The sequence below is a fragment of the Rutidosis leptorrhynchoides genome, chromosome 6 (genome assembly GCF_046630445.1).
Source record: "Rutidosis leptorrhynchoides isolate AG116_Rl617_1_P2 chromosome 6, CSIRO_AGI_Rlap_v1, whole genome shotgun sequence".
Taxonomy (NCBI): domain Eukaryota; kingdom Viridiplantae; phylum Streptophyta; class Magnoliopsida; order Asterales; family Asteraceae; genus Rutidosis; species Rutidosis leptorrhynchoides.
The window spans coordinates 372,348,772-372,356,029 of NC_092338.1; the positions used below are offsets into that span (position 1 = coordinate 372,348,772).

Here is a 7,258-nt window from a genome sequence, read left to right on the forward strand (position 1 = left end):
CCTAATCCACCTGGACGAAGTCATCAAAATTTGGTCCCATTGCGATGATCGGCTCCAAGTAATGTCCTTATATTGAGCAAATGCACAGCGGAAGACTTAATTCGTACCTGAGAATAAACATGCTTTAAAGTGTCAACCAAAAGGTTGGTGAGTTCATAGGTTTATCATAACAATCATTTCAATATGTTAATAGACCACAAAATTTCATAATCATAAACATAATACACTCGCAAGTGTATGTAAAGCATTCTAAGTGGTTGAGCACTTGGTAACCATACTTAACATTTAATCAACGTCGCATATTCCCTTTATTATGAAATCTCACTACACCGTACCAAGTGTAGTCACCAAAACGAAGTACTGTGCAACCGTTGAATACTGGTCGTCCAGTCCGGTTGGGGTTGTCAGGCCCGATAGATCTATCAACAGGATTCGCGTTTACAATACCCATGTAAATAGTAGTTACCAAGCTACAGGGAAATATGCTAGTGGTACAACTCAACGTAGAATATATTTTTAAGTACTTGTGTCTATTTTGTAAACATTTATAAAAGCAGCGCATGTATTCTCAGCCCAAAAATATATATTGCAAAAGCAATTAAAAAGGGAGCAAATGAAACTCACTTTTGCCTTGAAGGTATTTAATTCGACTTGGTCTCCGATAGATATCACGAACCTAACCATATATATAATATATCAACATATTTTCTTTTTTTAGTAATCGTTACATATATATATATATACTTTTAATACTTTTAATATTTTCTTAGTCCGTAGTTAGCAGTCCGATGTTAGTGGTCCACAATTAGTTGCTTAAATAAAATAAATAAAGACCCCATCGTATTCGTATTGATCAGAATTAATCTCGACCCATGGTACCATGTTGTCAAATGACGTGTTGCGTACATAAAGTACCGTGTTGTCAAATGACGTGTTGCGTACAATCATGAGGTCTTATGATTAATCTTCTCGTGTTGTTTACAGGTGGTTCTGAAATATATAAAATCAAATCATAAGTAATTATATATAAAATATCATATTAATTAGAAAAGATATGATTAATTTACTTTTTCTCCAAATATTTTCGTAGCTAAACTAGCTTCGGATACCCAATCTTGTTTTAGTCGTAGTTTCTTCATTAAAACTCCGTTTTTGTTGGTTCAACTTGCCACTACCTTGGATCGAGTCAAATTTTAAGAATATAAACTTAAAATACCTTAGTTTGTATTCAAAATCATTAGTTATAGGTCAAACTTTGGTGAAACTTATGAAAGTGATCATTTACCATCATAAAAACAACATTTAATGATCATTTTTCTAAAAATACTTACACTTTGAGTTAAACCATGAAATTTTTATGTGTTAACATATTCATAAGAAATATCATTTTTCCAGAACATGAACTTCCAATTCAAAGTTCAAGATGGTTTTTAATTATCCAACCCAAAACAGCCCCCGGTTGCACTCCGACGACGTAGATTTAGTTTTTAAGATGTTCTTTGTAAAACCAAGTTATATCTTGTTAGGTTAGCATATCATTATGATATATTACAGGTCTTGAAGTGTTTTAAAAGTCAAGTTAGAAGGATCTATTTAGTTTGCGAACAAGTTTGAAATCATTCAAACTATGTTCTTGTTGTTAAAATTTTATACCAAAAAATAAGATAGCTATATGAATATGAATTGAATAAGATTATGAACAAGGTTACTACCTCAAGTTACTTGGACAAAGTTACTGCAAAAGATAAGAAATAATCTTGGAATCAAAGAGTGGTGGAGTTAGATCAAAAGGTTGGAAGTAAACTTCTTCAAATGGGTGGTTATTTTGATATGTTCTTGAAAGAGTTTTCTTATGGTGTTTAAGGCTTGTAATTGAAGCTAAATGATGGGGAAAATGCTTGGAGATGATCAAGTATGAAGTTAGGAGTATTTTGAGAGAGAAATGAGGGTGTAGGTATGAGAAAATGGAGTGAAGAAATGGTGTTCATTTATAAAAACGTTTTTAGTTTATAAAGAAAGAAAAGGATTCCTAATTTTGTTTTCTTACTAATAATTCATACTACTTGACAAATCTTAGTTACCTCATATCTAGGGTAGTAATAATGCTGATTAGGATATTGATTTGATGTGTATATACCAATAGTAAATACGTATAGAAGCTGGGAATGATACGGGTACATATACCCTAGATATACGTATAGAAATCTTGAGGAAACGGAACGAGAATTCAAATATAGCTATCTTTTGTGAATATACTTATATTGTTTTATGTATTTAAGTCCTTAAAAAGTGATTAAATACATTATATATACGATACATGTATAAGCATTATAGATTATAAGTATATATATCAAAGAATGTTACGTATAGTTATCGTTTTGAAAACTTAAGTTAGTAATTTCAAAATATACTTATAACACATTGTCATTAGTACACAATGAGTTGTTAAACCATCCTTAGATCATGTTAAATATATATAAATACATATATATACACAAACGTATAATTATCGTATGTTATATAGTTCGTGATATCATCGGTCATATTGGACGGTCAAACGTTGTGTAAAACTCTTTTCAAAAACACAAGTCTCAATAATTTGGATTGCTTATCATGTTGGTATGGTTTAATTTATGTAAATATTAATCTCATAAGTATAATTTGGTCGGAAAATTCTGGGTCATTACACAAGTGTTGGTATTCAGGTGGATCCAGCAAAGGTTGATGTCATTGCCAACCTTCCTCCTCCTTCAAATGTGAAGGGTGTGAGAAGTTTTCTTGGGCATGCCGGATTTTACCGGCGATTTATTAAAGATTTTTCAAAAATTGCAACGCCATTGAATAAACTTCTTGAAAAAGATGCATCCTTTGTTTTCATAAGTGAATGCACTAAGGCATTCAATGTTTTAAAACAAAATCTTGTCAACGCACCAATAATCATAGCTCCAAATTGGTCACTACCATTCGAGCTAATGTGCGATGCATCGGATTTTGCAGTTGGTTCAGTTTTGGGCCAACGGGTTGAGAAACGTTTTTAACCCATTTATTATGCAAGTAAGACTTTACAAGGAGCTTAATTGAACTACACAACCACGGAAAAAGAGCTCGTTACTATCGTCTTTTCTTTTGACAAATTTCGATCATATCTTGTCCTATTGAAGACAATTATCTTCACCGATCATTCGGCATTGAAATACCTTTTCTCTAAGCCGGATGCAAAACCTCGATTGCTAAGATGGGTCTTGCTTTTGCAAGAATTTGATATCGAGATTAAGGACAAGAAAGGTGCCAAAAATCTCGCGGCTGACCATCTTTCTAGACTTGAATATCCCAATCTTGAAGTACTCCATGAATCGAGCATTAGAGATGATTTTTTCGATGAATATCTCATGCGAGTAGAGAAGGTGGAAGACCCGTGGTATGTTGATTTCGCCAATTACATTATTGGGGGGTACCTAGAAACCGGTTGGTCACATCAGAAAAGAAAGAAATTCTTTAGTGACCTAAAATACTATTTTTGGGAAGACCCTTATCTATTTAGGCGATGTGCTGATGGAGTTATTCGCAGGTGTGTTTCGGGGAAGGAATGCTGATAAGGCTAAAAAGGAACATATATTTCATAGCAAAATCCCCCAAGAAAGACAAGATTTTAGTTGCAATTGTTCCATTTTCGAGTAATATTCGTTTATTTTAAATAAGTGCGAAGACAAAAGGCGAAAACAAAGATTTGAAGACGCAAAGGTCCAAAAAGCTCAAAAGTACAAGATACAATCAAAAAGGTTCAAATTATTGATGAAGAACGTCTAAAAATGACAAGAGTACAAGTTACAAAACGCAAAGTACACGATATAAAATTGTACGAAAGGGCGTTCGAAAATCCGGAACCGAGGCATGAACCAACTTTCAGCGCTCGACGCAACGGTGTAAAAATTACGAGTCAACTATGCACAAGAATAAAATATAATATTTAAATAATTCATAATAAGAATAATATTAAATAATAAAAAGTTGTTAATTGAGCATAGTTCAGGGGTCGTAAATGAAAATTTCAATTCTAATTTCGCTATAAAAGCGATGATTTACGATCAATTTGAGAGACTTTTTTTTTCGATCATTTTTTCTATCTTTTTCTTACTTTTCTATATCAAATATCAATATCTATATTTATAATTCTCTATCATAATGTTAATGTAATCAGATATAACAATAATCTTAATTTTAATTTTAAATTATGATAATAATAAGATTTATGATAGAGATCGTTTGAGTGTGTAAGTCGAAATTCTGTCCGTGTAACGCTACGCTATTTTTAATAATTGTAAGTTATGTTCAACCTTTTTACATTAATGTCTCGTAGCTAAGTCGTTATTATGCTTATTTAAAATGAAGTACTCATGATGTTGGGCTAATTACTAAAATTGGGTTATTGAACTTTGGACCATAATTAAGGTTTGGGCAAAAGACCGACACTTGTGGAAATTGGATTATTGACTATTAATAGATGGGGGGTATTGTCTAATTGAGTGACAACTCATTGGAGTCTGTCGAACCTATCTTCAAATTAATTAACCTAATAATTAATAATGATTATGGTTGTCCTATTTAGTGACGTTCATATGGAATCTGTTATAATCATTTAATTAATCAATTGGGTTGGGTAATTGATTATTCATTTTGATCAAGTGGATGAATTAATATTCATAAACTAATTAAAACAGGGGTGGATTACATACATTGATAACTGGTGTAATTGTTGACAGAAGTGATAACTGCGTCACAGTTTAAATCCTTAATCAGTTGGAATATTTGACTTCGGGTATAAGGGTAATTTGACGAGGATACTCGCACTTTATATTTATGACCGATGGACTATTATGGACAAAAACCAGATAGACGTATCAAATAAACCAGGACAAAGGACAATTAACCCATGGTAATAAATTAAAATCAACACGTCAAACATCATGATTACGGAAGTTTAAATAAGCATAATTCTTTTATTATATTTCTCATCGTATCTTTATTTACTGTCATTTTATTACTCGCAATTTTATTTACTGTCATTTTATTTATTGTCATTATTTTACGCACTTTAATTATCGTCATTTATCTTTGCGCTTAAAATATAGAATCGACAAACCGGTCATTAAACGGTAAAACCCCCCTTTTATAATAATATTACTACTTATATAATTATATATATTTTGTATAAATATAGTTGTTAAAAATATAGTAAGTATCACCAGCTCCGTGTGGAACGAACCGGACTTACTAAAAACTACACTACTCTACGATTAGGTACACTGCCTATAGTGTTGTAGCAAGATTTAAGTATATCCATTCTATAAATAAATAAATATCTTGTGTAAAATTATATCGTATTTAATAGTGTTTTCTGCTAAAATTAATAACTATTTTATATACACCTCGCATAACATCAAGTTTTTGGCGCCGCTGCCGGGGAGCACTAAAACGCTATATTTTTAATTTATATTTGCAAAAATATATAAAAAAAAAAAAAAAACAAAAACGTAAAAAAAAAAAAAAAACGTAAAAAAAAAAAAATTAAAAAAAAAAAAAAACGTAAAAAAAAAAATTTATTTTAAGTTTTATTACCTTTAGATTTTTAGACTCAGTCACAACTTTTAGTATTAAGTTTAGTTTTGCCATAGTTATTTTCATTTTTAGATTTTTAGGCTTTGCCGTAAAATCCCTTAAGTACTTATTCCTTAGACTAAGTTTTAGGTGCTTTAGAATTTTGCGACGCCATTTTTCGCGCTATTTTCTTATTTTTATTTTTCGACGCGTTTACCTATGTATCAATTACAATTCCAATTAGTGATCTCCATTTGTAGCTTTAATTTTAAGATAGTGATCGTTATAAGGTTGGATTAACCGCGTGTTTACAAACCACTCTTCGTCTTTTTCATTTTTCGACACTTTTCGACGCGCACTCTTTTTCTCTCTTATTTCTCGCCATTCTAGTTTTTAGGACTTAGATTTTTTTCTACTTCTTCTCTAAATTTCTTAAAATTACGAAAATTTATTTTAAGTGGTTAAATTGATAGACATCAAAATTTTCTGGTTCGTAGTAATAGTTGGATTTGTACGTGGACCGGGTTATTGGAGCCAAACAGTACTCAATTATATTGAGACCAAACGAATCCTGCCCCTCTGCTGCATCTTTTGGCTATTCGAAACGTGGGCAAAATCAGAAAAGTCTATTGATTGGATAACTTATATAATTTTTCTTTCCTTTTTAAAAACTAATAGGATATTCAGTGAATGCACCGAGCAAGACGTTCACCGCCGGTCATACGTTCACCACCTGTAACTCGATCAAGACATCGTTTAACAAAAATCGCCGCCGTTGATTTTTCTTTAGAATCGTCATCTAGTCGACCAAGTACTCCAATTCAAATTTCCGATAATCCATCTTTTGAACCCGATTTCACAACTAAGAACCCGGAAGATATTCAAGGACAATTCCAAGATCCTGAACCCCAAACCGTTAAATCAGAATCCTCTAGTGATTCGGATACAACAAATCCAATCATGGAAAATATAGAACCTCTAAGTATGGAAGAACGAATGAGAGCTAAGCGCACTGGCCAAGGTCACGCCATTATTAAACCAGAAGTTAATGCTCCAGATTATGAAATTAAAGGACAAATCCTACACATGGTAACTAATCAGTGCCAATATAGTGGTACGCCAAAAGAAGATCCCAACGAACATCTTCGTACCTTTAATAGGATCTGTACACTATTCAAAATCCGAGAAGTAGAAGACGAACAAATCTATCTCATGTTGTTTCCCTGGACTTTAAAGGGAGAAGCCAAAGATTGGTTAGAATCGTTACCTGAAGGGGCGATTGATACATGGGATGTTTTAGTTGAAAAATTTCTTAAACAATTCTTTCCGGCATCTAAAGCCGTGAGACTTCAAGGAGAAATTGTTACGTTCACACAAAAGCCAAATGAAACATTATATGAGGCGTGGACAAGATTCGGAAGGATGTTGAGAGGATGTCCTCAACACGGTTTAGACACTTATCAAATAGTACAAATATTCTACCAAGGTGTCAACGTTGCTACACGGAAAGACATCGACATAACAGCTGGTGGTTCAATTATGAAGAAAACCGCAACTGAAGCTTACAAAATTATTGATAACACAGCATCCCACTCACATGAGTGGCACCAAGAAAAAGATATCTTTCGATCATCTAAAGCGGCTAGAGCTGATTCTAGCCATG

General features: G+C 32.5%; 1 non-coding gene across 1 annotated transcript; it reads right to left on the reverse strand.

Moving 5' to 3' along the window:
• Positions 1-6,939: 6,939 nt before the first annotated feature.
• On the reverse strand, positions 6,940-7,046 carry LOC139856386 (small nucleolar RNA R71). Its single transcript, XR_011761871.1, has one exon. It is a non-coding gene; the product is annotated as a small nucleolar RNA R71 (small nucleolar RNA).
• Positions 7,047-7,258: the final 212 nt, after the last annotated feature.